Raw genomic sequence first — 18,195 nt, forward strand, 5'->3', positions numbered from 1 at the left:
TTCCTTTGTATATGGCAGCCCCATTTTTCAAGTTAGACAAAAACAAAAACAAACTCAATAACAAAAGGAATAGTAGTAATGATGGCTCTTATTGCCTACCATACATAGACCACCAAAGAAAAACTATTCAATTTAAATCCGTGTGTGCACACACACCATTATCCTAAAGGATATTTAAAGCTTCTTTCGTTATATGGGCTTAGCCTACATGTAGACCTCACTGGAGGCAGGGAAATCAATGCAGAGATACTTCACTACAGACATTTGGATCCTGGGATTCTCTACCACAATTACCTGGAACCACTTCCACATGTTAATAAGTAATAGTTCACCAGAAAGTAAGGAGGGGTTTGCCACTGGATATAAACAGTCTGCGGAGTGGGGGAGGGGACGCTCTCCCGGGGAAGACACAGTAGATAGTTTCCAGGGCTGTGTCACAGTCATTATCATTCAACTTTCAGTCAATGCTTCTATTGCAGGGGCCACCACAGCACTCCTGACCCTTATAGCCCTGCAGCCCACTGTCTCCTGCCACCGGTTATCAAACTAAACACAACTGTCACCTATTCAGCAACTGGCCCCAGGGCTCTGCCTTGCCTCACTGGATAATCCTTAAACTCTGCAGCCTAGCATTTGAGAGACATGAATGATGTGAATGCCACCTGGCCACAGCCCTGTCTCCACTACTCTCACTTACCCTCTACTCCAGGCATAGAAAGCCCTTCACAATGTCACACTCACTCTACCAGCCTTTCTAGCCCTTTCACTCTCCAATTCAAACTCTCAGTTCCGGTTAATAAAAACTACCCATCACTTCTCCAACACTTAATCCTTACAGTCTCCACATCCAAATCTCCACCTTTAACCTCAAGCCATTAAAGAAAAACAGCTTTAAATGCTACCCACGCCAAGATGAATTTGCTGACCACACCTGTCAAGACCTGACCCCTTCCTATTTTTCTCCCTCCCCTATCCTGTAGCACTTAATTATATTGCTTGTGTCACATGCATGACACACGACTTCTATATGTCTACGTCATCTCCTGCCAACCTGTCAGTTCCTAGAGTCTGAGGCTCATGTCTTGCACACTATATTGTACATAGTAGGCACCCAATACAAAATGAATAAATGAATGAATGGACCAATCAATGAGTAGGCATTCTATGCAGAACTAATTGATGCAAGTTACAAAGAGGATGTTTTTAATCTATTATGTGAAAGAACTATCCAGAATTCAAGTTATCCAACAATGGGATGGAGCTGAATCTCAGGAACAAGACTGTTATGATCCCAGGGGGCAGGCAGATAGAGGCTCAGAATCTGTCTAGGCAGGAACCAGCATTTGGTAGAAAGTTAGATGGGACAACAGCAGAAGTCTCTTCCAACTCTTTATGATTTTTATACCAATTGGCTGCCGCCATAGTGGGACACAGCTTCCTTTACTTCTTCTTTGCCTGTACAATGGAATCAATATAATTTTCCCTGAGGTGATGTCATAGAGCTTGCCAGATATATGGTAATAATTGAGGGAATAGACTCTAGATTACATCTGTATTACTTGAGAGACTATAAATAGCATCAATTATTGGGAAGAACTCCCACCCCTGAAATCCTCATCTTACTAGCTTCGTCTTGCTCAGAAACCCAGCATAAAACTGGAAGGACTCCTTTGTCACACTCTACAAATACTACCAAGTAGAGGAAGAGGAACAAAGCCATTTGTGTAAATCACACATTTTAAATGGGACCATGTAAGAACCCTCATAAAAGCAACAAATAATCTAAATACTCTAAATGTGGTCATGTCCCATTTCTTAAACCGAGCTAAATATCCTGACAGGTTCTCAAGGTTTGAAGTTATTGAATTTGAAAATGTGTATACATTACATAGGGCCGGTTAGATAGAACTCCTGAAAATAGGAAGTCCTTGTAGACAGTAAATTATGTGAGAGCAGAGTCCTGTGGGATCACTGGAAATGGGAAGCAGAACTGAGCCTCAAGGCTCAGGAAAGCCAATTAATCCTTGTCAGCGCTTCCTGCAGAGCTGGCAGCTGTGGGGACTGAGGCAGACAGCATAAGCCAGTTGCCCCAGGCAGGAACCAATATTGTTACATTGTTAGATACAAATCCACTAAATAAAAGGGCTTTCCTTGTCTAGACTAGAAATTACTACTTTCTTTATATAAGCAAGGATTCCTGGGAACATCTGATTTCCTCATTCTCTCTGGCTATTGCCTTGGCCATCTAGAAACCTGATTCATGTGGAGGCAGACGTACATTGAGAGTCAATGTGTGGACTCACATGTGCCCTCTCGGGAGGTGGCTGGACAGGAGGGCACAGCAAGTTTAAAATGAGATTGATTTTCAAATTTTCATTTTACAAGTAACTTTTTAGGAAAGTACTTATAATAAAAGCTGAAGGAGCCATTGGTCACTAAGCTAAGTGGAAGAAGAATGAAAATAAGCTAAAACTATTGCCATTAAATCATATGTGCTGATAAAATCAGGCTTTTGTATTCACCGATGTCCTAGATCAGAAATGCTAATCATGAGCTAGACAAATTCAGTAGTCTCCTAAATGGTGGGCATTTTATTTTTTTTAATTTCTTTGGCAATACTAAGGAATGATGACTAGCTGAAGACAGTTTGACTTTTCTCAAGGAAAATTTCAGTCCTACAATCCTCATTCTTGACTCTGACTTATCCTTACCGAATCAAGCTCATTGAATTGCTAGCCTACAGCTTAGGTTTGTATTCTGGCTCTACTACTATCAGTTGTGAGACTCTGGGCAAGGTAGCCTCTCTGAGACTCGTTTATTCAGTTTTAAAATGGGGGCAATAATAGTTCCCATCTTATTGGGCTGTTACAGGGATTAAATGAGATTATGCACTTAGCTCTACTCCTGGCACATAGTACACACACTCAGTAAATGAGAGCTGTGGATTTTATGATTACCTCTATTTTGCAGGGAGGACACCAGCATTTACAAGATATACCATCTGTCCATTTGGTACTTTATCCTATCTAGTGACATGTGATCAGGGTCGTTTGGGCCAGAGGAGTTAAATATAGCCAGTCCACACCCATGTTGCGCTCTGGGGTCTGCTGTAGATGCTGAAGTCCCAAGAGTGCAAGGCCAGGGTTCTCTGCACAGCTCCATGAGCAGGTGGTTGGGTGTTAAGTACTTTCTAGTGATACAACTGATGGATCCTGTCATGAACGTGGTGATGACTGACTTGGGTATGATATGTTGAAATTTACCAAGACAATAGAAAAGGAAGGCGAGTGTTTGGTGCCCACAGATGAGGTTTCTCCCTTGTGGACGGAGTTCATTCTGACTCCTCAGGGTGGAGATAAGGGGTATATGGTTTAAGATGATACTTCTGTAACTCAGTAAAGACCCTCTCACTGCACTGAAATGGAAACATTGAGAATGCCAGAAAGAAAGAATGATTATATGAAAAGGTTTTCTGAGCACAGAGGTAGATGTGCTCCATCAGATAAACATCTGGATTAAAAATAAAAACAAAACACCAATTATTGTTTGAATAGAGTCAACACTAACAGGTATAGGGGACAATAGTTCCATTAATTTGAGAAATATTTTTTAAAGTGGGGGAGCATATAAAAAACTGGAATGACAGTAGGAGTAGGGTGTGAGATGCATGTTAAAATTCAAGAATTAAAGGCCAGAAACAGTGACCCGAAGTGAATCTGCATTCACTTTTCCCAGAATCATTTGCCCTTAGACTGCCTATGTGATGGATGGTAGTAGCCTGCACAGAGGTTAGGCAGTGAGGCTTTTCCTCTGAAACTCCCACTCATCTTTTCTAAATGCTAAGAAATCAGCAGGCCCACGGTATGGAGGCTGTGACACATTTGACAACAGAGCCATCTATGAGGAATGGATATGCCAGGGAGGCTCCAGGAGCCTCTGTGTCACTGAAAACATTCTCTTCTAAAATTAAGTACCCTGTTATTTAACATGACAAATGGGTACTGAGAAATTAAGGTACATCCATTCTTTAAAAATTTATCTATGTGATTAGTTAATTGAGTAAAAAGGAAAAGATGAGCCTGCATTCCCTAGCAAAAGACTTGAAGCCAATGCTGATGACATGCTCGGGGTTTAAGAATATGAGTAAGTACTCTTTCTTTCCCCAACTCACTGTCTTATTTAAAGCTCGCCTGCCAGAATAACAGATTTAGCTGTCGGGATTGTAAAATTAATGTTTAATAAAAAAATGATTCAGCAAGTTTTGGGTTTTTCCCCCACTATGAAGAGCCAGGGTTTGCCTGTGGAGTTTTCACTTTAGCAGAAAATTCTGTTAGAGGGAAAAACCTGGCCCAGCAGCAAACCACTGTCTAAGTTTCTCTGACAGTTCTCAGCAGGGTCTTGGAAAGCATAAAGCTGCCAAGTGCTGAGATGCAAAATAAGCCCAAGCTCTGATGAGGTCGAAGTGTGGGGACTTCTTTTGCCTGTGTTCAAAGATGGAAATGTGATTCTGCAGCCTTCTTGGGTGGGGAAAATTTTGGGGGGGGAGGGGGTAAATATTTGTTTATAATTTACTTCGATCTTAAGAAAAGCTCCTTACAACCCTACCTAGACTTCCCATTGCTTTTTTTTAAATAAAAGCTTTACTGATTTATAATTCACAAACCATAAAATTCACTCCTAAAGCATGCAACTCAGCAGTTTTTGTTTATTCACAGAATTGTGCAACCATCGCTATTAACTAATCCACCCACTTAATTTAGATATATTCCACTCTTTATGTTTTCAATACAGAAAAAGCTCTCAGTTACCTTCACCATGCAAAGAATTACCTTTGGAACAACAAAAAAAGTTATCCCAATCTTTTTGTTATTTGTTGAAGAATTTTGCTAATTTCCAAAGAGAAAAATAATTGTTCTTGGTCATTTCATTAATGCTATGTATATACTGATAGTAGCAAAAAAAATACGTACTATGTTTCTGTTTACACTTTAATGGTTCTTTCACTCCCTCCCCCGACAGAGAATCATCTAGCTGATCCTCAGAAACCTTCTTACACGACCTTTCTTCCTTACTTCCCATCCATGGCTGCTTCCCCAGCTGGCCCCTTATCACCTTCTACTTGAATTAATGTGATAGTTTCCTCAGTGTTCTAGGGGTTCCAGCTTTGCCTCTTCTTTGTGCCACCTTGCACACAGTTGACACATTTATCTCCCTAAAACACCACTTTCACCGCTTCACTTCTCTGTTCCAAAGCTTTTGGTGAGCATCTTTGCCCAACCTTTGGCTTAGAATTCAGGATCATCATTATGAGACCCCAGTCTGCCTTTATGGTTTTATTTCTGAGCCTGCTCAAGAAACACACCTGTTCACCCACAAACATGAGATTTTCAACTTCTATGCCTCTGTGCAGGTCCTTTTCCTCAATTGAAAGGCCCCTTCACTCCTCCCTAAGTCCAAATAAAGCCTCTGGTGATGCCACACCTCCTCTAAGCAGCCTCCGCCTAACAACCCACTCCTCACTGCTTTCTCCCTCATCTCCACTCTGAGGCATGACCATTTGTTTGGGGTCCACCAGCTTCCCTGCCTTTGTCACCAGTTATCTTTTTTCCTATACTGGTTGAGAACATTGTCTTATACTTCTTCATATCTTTGAGTTCCTAGCACTGTGCTTTGCACATAGTATGTACTCAGTAATCACTGAATGGATGATTATCTCCATATTACCATCTGATTGAGTCACATTCAAGGACTTTTATTATAAGCTTTACCATTAATCATGTATTAATTCAATCAAAAAGATTTGTTGAACACTTAGCATATGCAAAGTGGAGTACATTCCCATATATATGTAGGCTTAGAAATCTGGTGTCACAAAAATCCACTATGAAGTCATTGTTTGTAACTGGAAGTTTGGGTGTCCCTGGCTGCTTGTGGCAGTGAATGCTGGGGAGTGGCAGTGATGTTGGAGGATCATAATAAGAAGAGAAAGGTCCTCTTATTATGATCCTCTTATTAACCTGTGTCCTCTCTTAGGTTCTCATGGCTCAGGCTAGAGCCTTCTTCATTCTTTTACATGATTTGTTCTCCTCACACTGGGAGCTCCTAAGAGACATGAACTGTACCTTGTACCTCACTGTTTCCCTCATACTAAGCACGTTTGCTGGCATATAGGTTTTATTTGGTAAATACTTATGGGATAAATCAATGAATATGTTTCCATACTCATCATACTGGTTACAGCCAGGGGATACACTATAGTTTGTCATTGTCCCTCTAAAATCTGACCTGGACCTGACTACAACCTGATGAGGCCAGAGACGGACAGTGAGACAATTTCCCCTCCCAGTTTTGATTCCCTTGACTTAAACTTCCTATTTTTATTCACAAACCTTTATATTTTCGGCCCTGTACTATTAGCTCATGTTGCATTTATGTCCAACTAAAACATGTGGGTATATAAATTTTTTTTAAACTGTATAATTTCAAATTGCACTTTTAGCCACAGCACTGGGTATATCTCATAAGTTTGAAAGACATTAAAGTCAGATGCAAAGATTTTTTGTAATTGCCTATGACCTGCATCTATCATTTAGAACAGATTGAAGAAGACCCTAGAAAGGGAATTTACCTCACTCTGGAATAATCCACAAGATCAAGATAAAGCTAGAGTTAGGGTGTCTCATTAGAATGTGTTTTATAAAGGGAAATCTATGTCCACACAGCATAAGGCAACCCTCGCAGGGCTGCCATCAGCCCATACTGTGTCTTGACCGAAAAAAAAAAAAAAAAAAAAAAAGATGTCCTTCATCTGGCAGATACAGACCAGTGCCTGAGACATGCATCCTCTGCTGAAAATCTTGGATTTTGTGCCTGCGTTGGGAATTGAACACAGATCCCTGGAATCTAAAACAATGTTATATAAAGTGATACGCTTTGGGAGGCACAAAAGGAAGGACAAAGGAGGATGACTGAGGGATAATTCTGTTAGAAAGATGACATGTCACGTGGCATGACATGGTATAAAGTATGTTACAGCATGCTGTGGTGTGGTGTGACATGGTGTGTGCTGTGCTGTATTGTGTGGCCTGACATGACAGAGCACGCGGTATGGAGTGCTAAGACATGCTGTGGTTTCTTGTGTGAGGGTGCTTTGAGTGTGGCATTCTGTGACAGAAAAGTCCCAAGCTTTAGAGGACTTGGCCTTCCATCTCCATCAAGTTACTTACCTTTAATAAGTCATTAAATTCTCAGGAAATCTGTTTCCTCACTTGCAAAAGGAAGATAACAACTAACATTTAAATTGCATGCTTACTAGGTGCTAAAAATGGATTATCTCATTTCAAGCTTAAACAATCTGAGGGCTTTTTTTTAAACCACACCCATACTATTGATAAAGAAACAGAAGCTTAGAGAGGTTAAGGAACTGACTGAGGAACACAGCCAGAAAAGACAGACTCAGATCTAGGATTTAGGGCAATCTGACTCCAAAGCAGATGCTATTAGCACTATTCTCAGAACTGCTGTGAGGATTAAAGGAGACTGAATGGTTTTGTCACCAGCAAAGCCCATTAACAATTCCCAGGAAATAAAAACAGAATCTGGGTAATAAAGTCTAACCTTTTTTTTTTTTCTTTTCCTTTGTGCTTATTAGTCTAGTTTCGTTTGCTCATAGGTTGCCTCGGGCAGAGGCCTAGCACCTGGCCCTTCAGATCAGAGGTCCTAGCAAGACAGGGCTGTGCCAACACCTCAGGTAGGTGGGTCCCGTGCAGAAGTGCTGCCCACGACACTCAATTAAAGATGGCCACAGCAGGGCCTCCCTGGTGGCGCAGTGGTTGAGAGTCCGCCTGCCGATGCAGGGGATACGGGTTCGTGCCCCGGTCTGGGAGGATCCCATATGCCGCGGAGCGGCTGGGCCCGTGAGCCATGGCTGCTGGGCCTGCGCGTCCGGAGCCTGTGCTCCGCAACGGGAGAGGCCACAACAGTGAGAGGCCCGCATACCACAAAAAAAAAAAAAAAAAAAAAAAAAAAAAAGATGGCCACAGCAGCAGGCTGTGAGCAGAGACACTGCGACCACCCCAGGGGAAAACTCTGCCCACTCCCCCTCCCCTCTGATGAGATCCCTATAAAGCAGCCCCGCCCACAGGCTGCTGCGGAGAGCATGTGCTCTGAAATGGGAGCTCCCATCTCTCCATTCTTTATTAAAGAATAAAGCTTTCCTTTCCTTCCTAAACGAAGAACTCAGTCTTGTTCTATTGGCGTGAGCCACACTGGGCAGGAGGACCCTTTTTGTGGCTGGACCTGAAAGGATCAATAGCATGATTAACATTAGCTACCATTCTGCATTTATACAGTACACCTTCTTCCTCAAGTTTTCAAAATCTAACTCCTATGTTCTGGAATATTTGAAATTTAATTTGGGATTTTGAGCATTCCTAATTTTAAACATAATCTCATGTGGAATGCAGGTTGTAAGAGCAGAAACAGGTGAATGACATGTGGGGACAAATTAACATAAAACTGGAATTCAGGATGCATCACTTGATGCAAACCACTTGACTTTAACACACACATACAATCACATGCAGTCACAATCAAAATATATGTAGAAAATTTATTCTATTAAGGTGTACAGAAAATGGAGCCCAGAGGTAGCTATACTAATCAAGGAGAAAGAAAAGAAAGATTAATGCCCTTTATCAACAACAGCATTCATTTTGCTTCTCTGAGCTATCTGATCTATGGGCAGAGGAAGTGTTTAAAGCAAGACAATAACTCAGCCATTGATGTGCCAGAGTTTGGGAGTATTGATCCAAGTGGCTTGAGTGCTCAGTCAGGAAACTATATCAAGATTCCTTTTCTTCCCATTTTCTTTCCTTTTATCTCCAAGAAGAAAAAGAACAATAAATAATAAGCAATAAATTCAAAACACATAATTTCTGCCATCAATGCAAAATTTCAATCAACTGCATATTTGAAGGGGATAACTGAAATATCACACTGCTCTAGTATAAGCTACCTGCATGATGATCAATAAAAATGCATTGTGTTTTGGGGAATTTGGAGAAAGACTACTATTGTGAGGAAAATGAGACTTGCACTGGGGATCTGAAAATACATATGTTTTAGAGAGGCAGAGGGAAGCAGTACAAAGTTATTTTGGGAGCAGAAAATAATAGCAAAGGTAAAGATGAAGTAATGAGTAGGAAAGAATCCCAACTCCAACAGGAGACCTTGGGAAGCAGTAGGAAGTCAGGCCAGAAGGGGTGGCTGGGATTATGAAGCCAGTGTGAGGGTTTCATAGAGATGGTGGGAAACAAGGATCCAGTGATTGTTTTAGAGCAATTAGTCCAATAATAGCTCCCACAATGGCAGCATACAGGTTTGGGAGTCATGCCAAATTAATTTGTGATTTTTTTAAAATTATAAAAGCAATATTACATGATCACTATAACATTTTTTTTTAATACGTAAGTACACAGAGGCTAAGAAAAAGAGTGGTTTCAGCAGATGCCATGAAAAAATAGTGAACATTCACCAGGACTTGCTTTTAAATATAGCCTGGGGACTTTCCTGGTGGCTCAGTGGTTAAGAAGCCACCTGCCAATGCAGGGGACGTGGGTTCAATCCCTGGTCCGGGAAGATCCCACATGCCGTGGAGCAACTAAGCCTGTGCGCCACAACTACTGAGCCTGTGTTCTAGAGCCTGCGAGTCACAACTACTGAAGCCCACGTGCCTAGAGCCCGTGCTCTGCAACAAGAAAAGCCACAGCAATGAGAAGCCCGTGCACCACAACAAAGAGTGGCCTCCGCTTGCTGCAACTAGAGAAAGGCTGCATGCAGCTACGAAGACCCAATGCAAAAATAAATAAATAAATTTATTTAAAAAAAAATATATATATATATTATATATATATATTATATATATATATATATAATATATATTATATATATATATATATAATATATATAATATATATATATATATATCCTGGAGTTCTGGGCTCCAGAGAGCACAGCTCTCAAAGAGACCAGAGAAGGTGGGTTCAGAAGAAAGTTCTTTAATACAGAAGTGCCTGGCTCAGGAAGTTTCACAGAAGTGAAGAGTTTTGAGCTCAATCTTGAAGGATGTGGAGGATTTGTATAGGCCAAAGTATAGGTAATAAATTTCCAAGGACAGAAGCTTTGATGCTCTGATGTTCAGTCAAATGTATTCAGAGAGTTACATGAATTTCTACAAATCCCATCTAAATTTTGGACACCATCTCACAGGCATCTTTTTAAAGTAGTCTGAAATGAATCTGGCATGTTTGAGGGCAAAAAAATAGACTCCCTAAATAAGCTAGTATATGAACAGTTAAAATAGTCTGGATAAAACCATAAATAAATAAAAGCTTGCAGAGGATACTGCATTTCTTCATTCTGTAAGATTTCATAAAATGAGAACAGAAGCCAAAACCAAATGTGCCCTGGAAGAGGAACCAGCAACCAATTACTACGTAAATAATTCAATATAAGCATTAAATTTTCATGTTTTTTAAAAAAACTCCTAAAAATAATCTGCAGGACATTATCTCCCACATCTGTTGTTTGAAGCCCTCTAATCATGACTCCTAAGAACTGTACTTCTTCTATTTAAGGACTGAATTAACAGATTAGGCCACAAACAAAAGTCAATCACATTTAAGCATTATTTTTTTAGAAAATTTGGGTAACAATTAGCTGAAATTTTAACCTGTCTCTTAACACAAAGTGGTTTTCAAAATAAATGTTTCTTGCAAAAAGCAATTGGAAAGAAAATACAGGATCAAGCTTTCCCTTTCCTAACTGTGTAGGAACAGGCCAGAGTCAATATATATCTGCTCTTCTACCTTTGTTTTTATTATTTTTGCTCCAAACTCATGTACATTATTCAACATTATTTTTTATTTATCTGGAAGTTGGTAAGTCAGACGCCAATAAGATGCACTTATATTTTGAGAAGAAACCAACAGTTAAAACAGAGCTATCCAATTGCTTGTTGGCTGTTGGTCATTGTTTGTCAGAGGATCCCCGAGAGAACTGATTTTTGAAAATGCTATCCTTTAAGGTAAATTCTTTGATTCTTTAATGTTTCATATTTCTTCTCTGAATGTCAAGATTAATGGTTTCAATATTATTTCTTAACATATATTTATATCCTATATATGAATCTTTTCTTCCTAACTAAAAGAAATGGAAGGAAACAGCATTTGTTGAATACTTGTTATGGGCCTGCCAGTCACCATGTTAGATGATGCCAATCAATAACTACATGAACATTCTAAAGTAACTGTTTAGTAGTACTGTGAGAATTATGAAGACAAGCCAAACCCAATTATGATATAGCAAATTCTATTTTTCAGTGTTTAGTTGTTTAACTTCATTCATCCAAATATAATGAGTGCCTACTATATGCTAGGCACTTACTCTAGTTTCTGAGGAAATAACGGTGAATAAGACAGATATATAGTCCCTGGCCCCACGGAGGACAGAACTAAACAACAAACAACAAACAAACAAAAACACAACTATGCAGGCATAGCAAGAACTGCTCACTGTCCCCCAATGTTTATCTTGTCCCTCTTCCCTTTAGCAATAGACCCCCCTCAAGGAATTTTAGCATATGGCCACCCAGCTAAAGATTATACACTTCCCAACTTCCCTCTAGGTGTGGACACATTACCAGGATGTGAACAGAAGCGAGGTGTGTGCCTCTAGATCACATCCTTCAAAACGAAGCTGGTGGCCCTCCATTTTCTTTGCCCTTCCCATGACTTAGTCTATGAACAAGGTCTCTTTGAGCCAGCTTTAACAATGCAGATGAAGGCAGTACTCACAGAGAAAATGGGCAAGAAGACAGAAGGAAGCGGGAGCCCTGGGGCAGACCCTCACCTGACTGTTCACCTGCCTCTGGACTGTCAAATAAGAGAGAAATAAACTTCTAACTTGTTTGAGCCACTCTGTTTTTGTATCTTTTTGTTACAGAAGCTTAGCCTACACCCTAATTAATACAGCAAACAAGTAAAATAACTAACAGTTAAAATAAGTGCTCTGAAGGAAACCAACAACTGGATAAGAAAAAAAATAAAAGTTTATCAGTGAGGAGAGATGGGTTACTTTAGAAAAGATGCTCAGGACACTCTTAGGGGGTGACATTCAAGCTGAGACCTAAAGGATGAGAAGAGGCAATATGCAATTTTTTGTTTTCTTTTGGTGAAACATAATGGAATCCTTGAATTTTTCCTCTCTATGTTTCAACTGCTTTGTTCTTCTTACTCCTGCCCATGGGCCAGAGTGCAAATATTATACACCTCTATAAAAGCCCTAGGATAGGTCCATTACCGGGGTACCTGATCTCTCTGAATGTGCCACAGTTGTCACTTTTATGTGAAAAGCCACATACATCAGTTAACCAGCCAGTTACCAACCTTATTGAATGGCTGTCTACCTTAACTTATAGTCACACTAGACTGGGAGATACTTGAAGGCAAGAATGGTCCTACTGTCTCTGTATCTCTAGCACAGTACTTAGCACTTAATAAGAGTTCGATAACTCTTACTGATTGACTAAGTTTACGAAGGACTCACCAAATGTTTGAAAAATTCCCTTTTCTTTGGCAACACAAAAATAGGACCTCAAAGCAACTGTATCTTTTAAGACAGCTCTTCCAAAAATGTGGTCATGGTCCAATGACTAAAATCAGGATTTAGATCATCTGTCTTGTTCTTACAAGGGCTGGACCACTAGAGGTTAACTGAAGTGTGGCTCTGCCTCAGAAGGGTGGATGCATCATGGCTATTGACCTGGTCTATTTTTGTCATCTTTGCCCACAGGCTACAGGGCCCTGGACTGTGTTTAGAGGACTACACATAGCCTCACCCCCATCCCCCGCCCCAGCTTCTACTCTATCAATGGCTCAGAGATGAGGGCAGGGGAGTCTTATCCATGAAATGACTGTTTCAGGGCCTTGAGCTTTGTCACTAACATATTAACATGGTTCTCTTCCCCAGAATTAAAATTTATTTAATTCTGTGTGACTCATTGTTTAAAAAAAATTATACTAGCAAATAATAAGGATGACAATAGCTGGATTTATTTAACTTTCCTATGTGCTAAGCACTGTGCTAATAGCTATACATACATTAACTCTTTTAAGCTCTTTAACAATCCTGTGAGGAAGGCACTATTGTTATCCCCATTTTATAGATGGGAAAACTGAGAATTAGAGAAAGTACATGATGTGAACAAGGCATCAAATTTCTACGATCATAATCATCTTAGCTTGCCCAAGGCGTTATCCAGGATGTAGGACTTTCAGTGCTAAAACTGGGAGTGTCTTGGACAAACCAAGACAAATTAGTTACCCTATAAATAACTGAAGAAGAATTTGAACGTAGGTAGTTGGACTCTAAAGCCATTGCTCTTGATCATGATGTTATCCTGCTTATTTTTTAAGTATTCATTACTGTTATAGACTGTGTCCCCCCAAATTCATATGTTAAAATCCTACCGCTCAATGTGATGGTATGAGGAAGTAGAGCTTTGGGGAGATAACTGGGATTAAATGAGGTCATGAGAGTGGAGCTCTCAGGAATGGTATCAGTGCCCTTGTAAGAGTCACGAAAGAGTTTGCTGCTCGCTGCTCTCTGCTCTCCACCATGTGAGGACACAGCAAGAAGCCTGCAACCCAGAAGAGGGCCCTCACCAGACTGGTCACCCTGGTCTTAGACTTCCAGGCTCCAGAACTGTGAGGAATAAATTTCTGTTGTTTCTAAGCCTCCCATTTTATGGTATTTTGTTATAGCCGCCTGAGCTGATGCAGACAATTACTAAAAAGAATGGAAGTTCTCTGTAGGGTATTTAGCAAATGTTAAATGGAAACAGTAATAGCTGGAAGGTCTTTTACATGAAGTCATGTCATTCTGCACTGCAATCTCCACTAGGGTGTTTTTCAAGACACTATTAACATATGCAGCACTTCAGGAAAGATGCTTTTTGATTTGGCACCTGAATAAAGTCAGTATCAATACATAGCATTTCTGAGGCTCTACAATATGAACATGAATATGAAAAGATTCACCACTAAATCTCATGATAAATGAAAAAAATTTTCATGGACACTTTCCCCCGCAATGAGTGTTCTGCTGCTAGAATTCCAGAATAATTGATGAGAACTCTGCTGGGAACCCTGAAGGAGCAAGCCCTGCTCCTTGCAGAACCTGTCACATTGTACAAGAAGCCGAGAAAGTAGAACGCTGAAATGCAGTCTTATAAGACAGGCCATGCGGATTTTGTTTACAGTAAGATTAAACATAAACAGAATTAAAATAAAAAGGATTATTTCTCTTTGGCTTTATCACACAACAGTCTAAACAATCCCCGCCAACATCAAAGGTGTAGGCACCTCTTAGCTGGTTTGAGAGGGAAAAAGATCCATTTTGACTCATCATGTGGTCACTGGAATGCCATCTGCAAAGGACAGAGTCAATAAGCAGGTCTCATGATACCAAGGTAAGACATAGTCTGCTGCCCCCCAGGACTTTACAGTACACTGACTACAGCTGTGATGAAAGGTAATGACCTGAGGATACAGGAAGGACAATGTGTGTGGGAAGGCAGAGAACAAAGCAGTCCTTTCTGACTTGTGGGACATCAAGGAGCGTCCCAGAGGAGTTGATGTTTAGGTGGATGGATAGGATGGATAGGATGGCAACAGGAGACAGAAGTCCCACCCTCCCCAGGCAGAGAACACAGAATAAGCAAAGCCACGGGAAAGTCTGAGTCTTAAGAAAAAGATCATCTGGTGTAATGCATGCCACATATGGGGAACACAATAGAACAAATAAACAAACCAAAAGCCAAAAACAACATAGGACTTGGGATTTCAACGATCAATGTGTGATTTCCTTTTATTTAGATGGTTGGGATCTGGAAATGTATCAAGTTTGCATTAAGGCCAGTTCAATGGTTTCAGAGCTCTACTCATTTCTATGGTTCTCTCCCAGAATTTATCATCTAAAACCTTAATGTTATGGTCAAGCTTTATGTATGTATGTATATACATATCTATTTTCATAAGCTAGAAATTCATGGAAATTAATAGTGATTAGCTCAACCACAGGTATTCAGAAATGAAAACAGACACTTTAAAATCTCAAATCAGATTTACTTCCCGAAAGGCTTGCAGCCTTAAATATTTTACTTAAGAATTGTGTGGTGACATGAATTCCTTCCTATATCTAAGTCCTCCATCATCAACAGAATCTGTATTTTGAGTTATTTCTCTAATAGCCTGATGCAAGACAACCCATTTACATTCTCATTCTCCAACTGATATTTTGGTCCATTATTTGCAAAATGGTTGGGTTGGAGCAGGGAACCACCTGTAGTCATGGAATCCAAAAAAACCACAGGCCTCTACAGGGGTCTTCAGTAGGTGGACTAATAATAAGTAAGAGTTGCTGGTAAACCCATGAGTCTGAACTGTGCAAGAAGTGCAGGCATTGCTTTTTAAGGTGCCTAGTGGCACCTTAACTTTTATAAAATTAAAACCCAAGTGAGCACCTCTGTGAGCACCACAGAGGTATGTGAATTATAAGCATTCATAAACTGCCATGCCTAAATTGTCTTATCATCAAATAGTATTTATTAAACACCCACATGCTGCACACACGTGGCAGTGTGCAAGGCACTTTAGCAACAGAATGCTGTTATCTTCAGCCATGAAAATACTTTATAATAAAATGTGAAACTGTTGCTGGAGGTCATAAAGATTATTCACTTTGAGTGTTCTCACTGTAAATTTCAAATAAACAGTGGAATGGGGTAACTTCTCCCATCTGATGAAATCTTCACTGAAGTGCTTGTTCAATTATCCTTATCAGTAAATGAAAGGCTTATATGCAACTCCAATTCTGCTTCTTGTAGATATGACAAGACATTCTCCGAAGAATTACTCATGTATAGATTCATGTCATTTTACACTGTGCTATTTATTTTATTTATTTTTATTTTTATTTTTTTTTTGCGGTACATGGGCCTCTCACTGTTGTGGCCTCTCCTGTTGCGGAGCACAGGCTCCGGACGCGCAGGCTCAGCGGCCATGGATCACAGGCCCAGCCACTCCGCGGCATGTGGGATCTTCCCGGACCGGGGCACGAACCCGTGTCCCCTGCATCGGCAGGCGGACTCTCAACCACTGCACCACCAGGGAAGCCCTGTGCTTTTTATTTTTATTTTTTTAATTTTTTTAATTTATTTTTGGCTGCATTGGGTCTTCATTGCTGCTTGCGGGCTTCATCTAGTTGTGCCAAGCGGGGGTTACTCTTCATTGCGGTGCACAGGCCTCTCATTGTGGTGGCTTCTCTTGTTGCAGAGCATGGGCTCTAGGCACATGGGCTTCAGTAGTTGTGGCACACAGGCTTAGTAGTTGTGGCTCACGGGCTCTAGGGTGCAGGCTCAGTAGTTGTGGCACGTGGGCTTAGTTGCTCCGCAGCACCTGGGATCTTCCCGGACCAGGGCTCAAACCCGTCTCTCCTGCATTGGCAGGCGGATTCTTAACCACTGCACCACCAGGGAAGCCCTGTGCTTTTTTTTTTTTAAAGTATGAGACAATAAGAAACACAGTAAGGGGCTTCCCTGGTGGCGCGGTGGTTGAGAGTCCGCCTGCCAATGCAGGGGACGCGGGTTCGTGCCCCGGTCCAGGAAGATCCCACATGCCGCGGGGCGGCTAGGCCCGTGAGCCATGGCCACTGAGCCTGCGCGTCCGGAGCCTGTGCTCCGCGACGGGAGAGGCCACAACAGTGAGAGGCCCGCGTACCGCAGCAAAAAAAAAAAAAAAAAAGAAACACAGTAAGAAGAAATGTCTACATTTAAATTGTTGAAGAACCATTTTATTTTAGACTGGAGTATGCTACTCATTATTTATTGCTATTGCCTTTTGTAATTACTTCTGAGAATACATAGACTAAAAAAAAAATTCATAAAATCTGAACAAATAGAACATTTGAAGACAACAGCACCAAAATTACTTTTTACATGTGGAGGCTGAGGACACACAAATTCTGGGAAAATAAAATTTTTAGTCAATCAACTAATGTTTTGTCTACAGAACATTTTAAAAATCTATTGGCTTTTATATCATGTAATTGACTTTTAAAAAACCAAACTGTGTGAATCAACCTGCTGTTTCCACATCTTTTAGAATGATCCTGAGATGATTTTAAATCTGCATGAGTTGTTACCCCTCATAGATTTTTTTTGACTCCTTAGTCACTTTCATTTACAAATGTGCTTATTATATGCCAATTCCATTGTTCAACTTACCAACAAGTACATTTAACTGCCTTCAATGTGCTCAGCACTTTATTAGGTAATTTGAGTGCTACCAAAGAAGCAAAAGAAGGTGAACATAATTTACACCCTTCCAAATTAAGTTCCATGACAGTCTAATTCCTTCCTCTCCTTCTCCAAGATTAAGAAAAAAAAAAGTACACTAACAGGAAATCTTTGCTGCTGGCTGATTCCTTAGCTAACACGATGCTAAATCATGCAACTGTGACTGTGCATCTTTTAGGTTACTGTTTTTCTCCTATACGGACCTCGTAGACTATGAAAAATACTCATCCCCCAAGATGAACAAGACTGAGACACAGCCTTTTGTCCTTCATTATTTAACATCTCAAGTTCTCAAAGAACATGGACAACCTACTAATAATATCCCTATTTGTTCATAAGGGAGTCTTTTGGCATTTTAGAGATGGAAAATTTAGGGCTCAGAAAAAAATGAAAAGATGTATTATTTATGAAACGCCGTGGCTCTGCCTCTGGGATCCCTGTGAATGAACTCCAGGTAAATGGAGCTCTTGGGTGAATAAGTCATTGCACTCCTTTGGATGATGCTCAAGTTATGCCCAACTTATACTTCATCCTGTCTCTAATGAACACTGTTACAGTAAAATTTCAAAGCAATGCATTTCAGATGGTTTGCTATAAATTAATATAGTAGTAGATTTGCTAATTAAGAATATAATTCCTTACCTTAAAGGAGTTCATAAATTAGGCTTTAACTGCATTATCCTTTCCTTATGTGTTTTAACTTGCTTCTTAGATAAGAACCCCCCAAAGAGTAAAGTGTAAATCTATGAGACATATGGGTATTCTATCTCATTAGCTAT

General features: G+C 40.4%; 1 protein-coding gene across 2 annotated transcripts in view; it reads right to left on the minus strand.

Moving 5' to 3' along the window:
- The window catches only part of RTN1 (reticulon 1), a gene marked incomplete at both ends in the record, with an annotated part of 234,498 nt that overhangs the window by 127,707 nt on the left and 88,596 nt on the right, over positions 1–18,195 (minus strand). The window lies entirely within an intron of this gene.

The sequence above is a fragment of the Hyperoodon ampullatus genome (assembly GCF_949752795.1).
Source record: "Hyperoodon ampullatus genome assembly, chromosome: 3".
Classification (NCBI taxonomy): Eukaryota; Metazoa; Chordata; class Mammalia; order Artiodactyla; family Ziphiidae; genus Hyperoodon; species Hyperoodon ampullatus.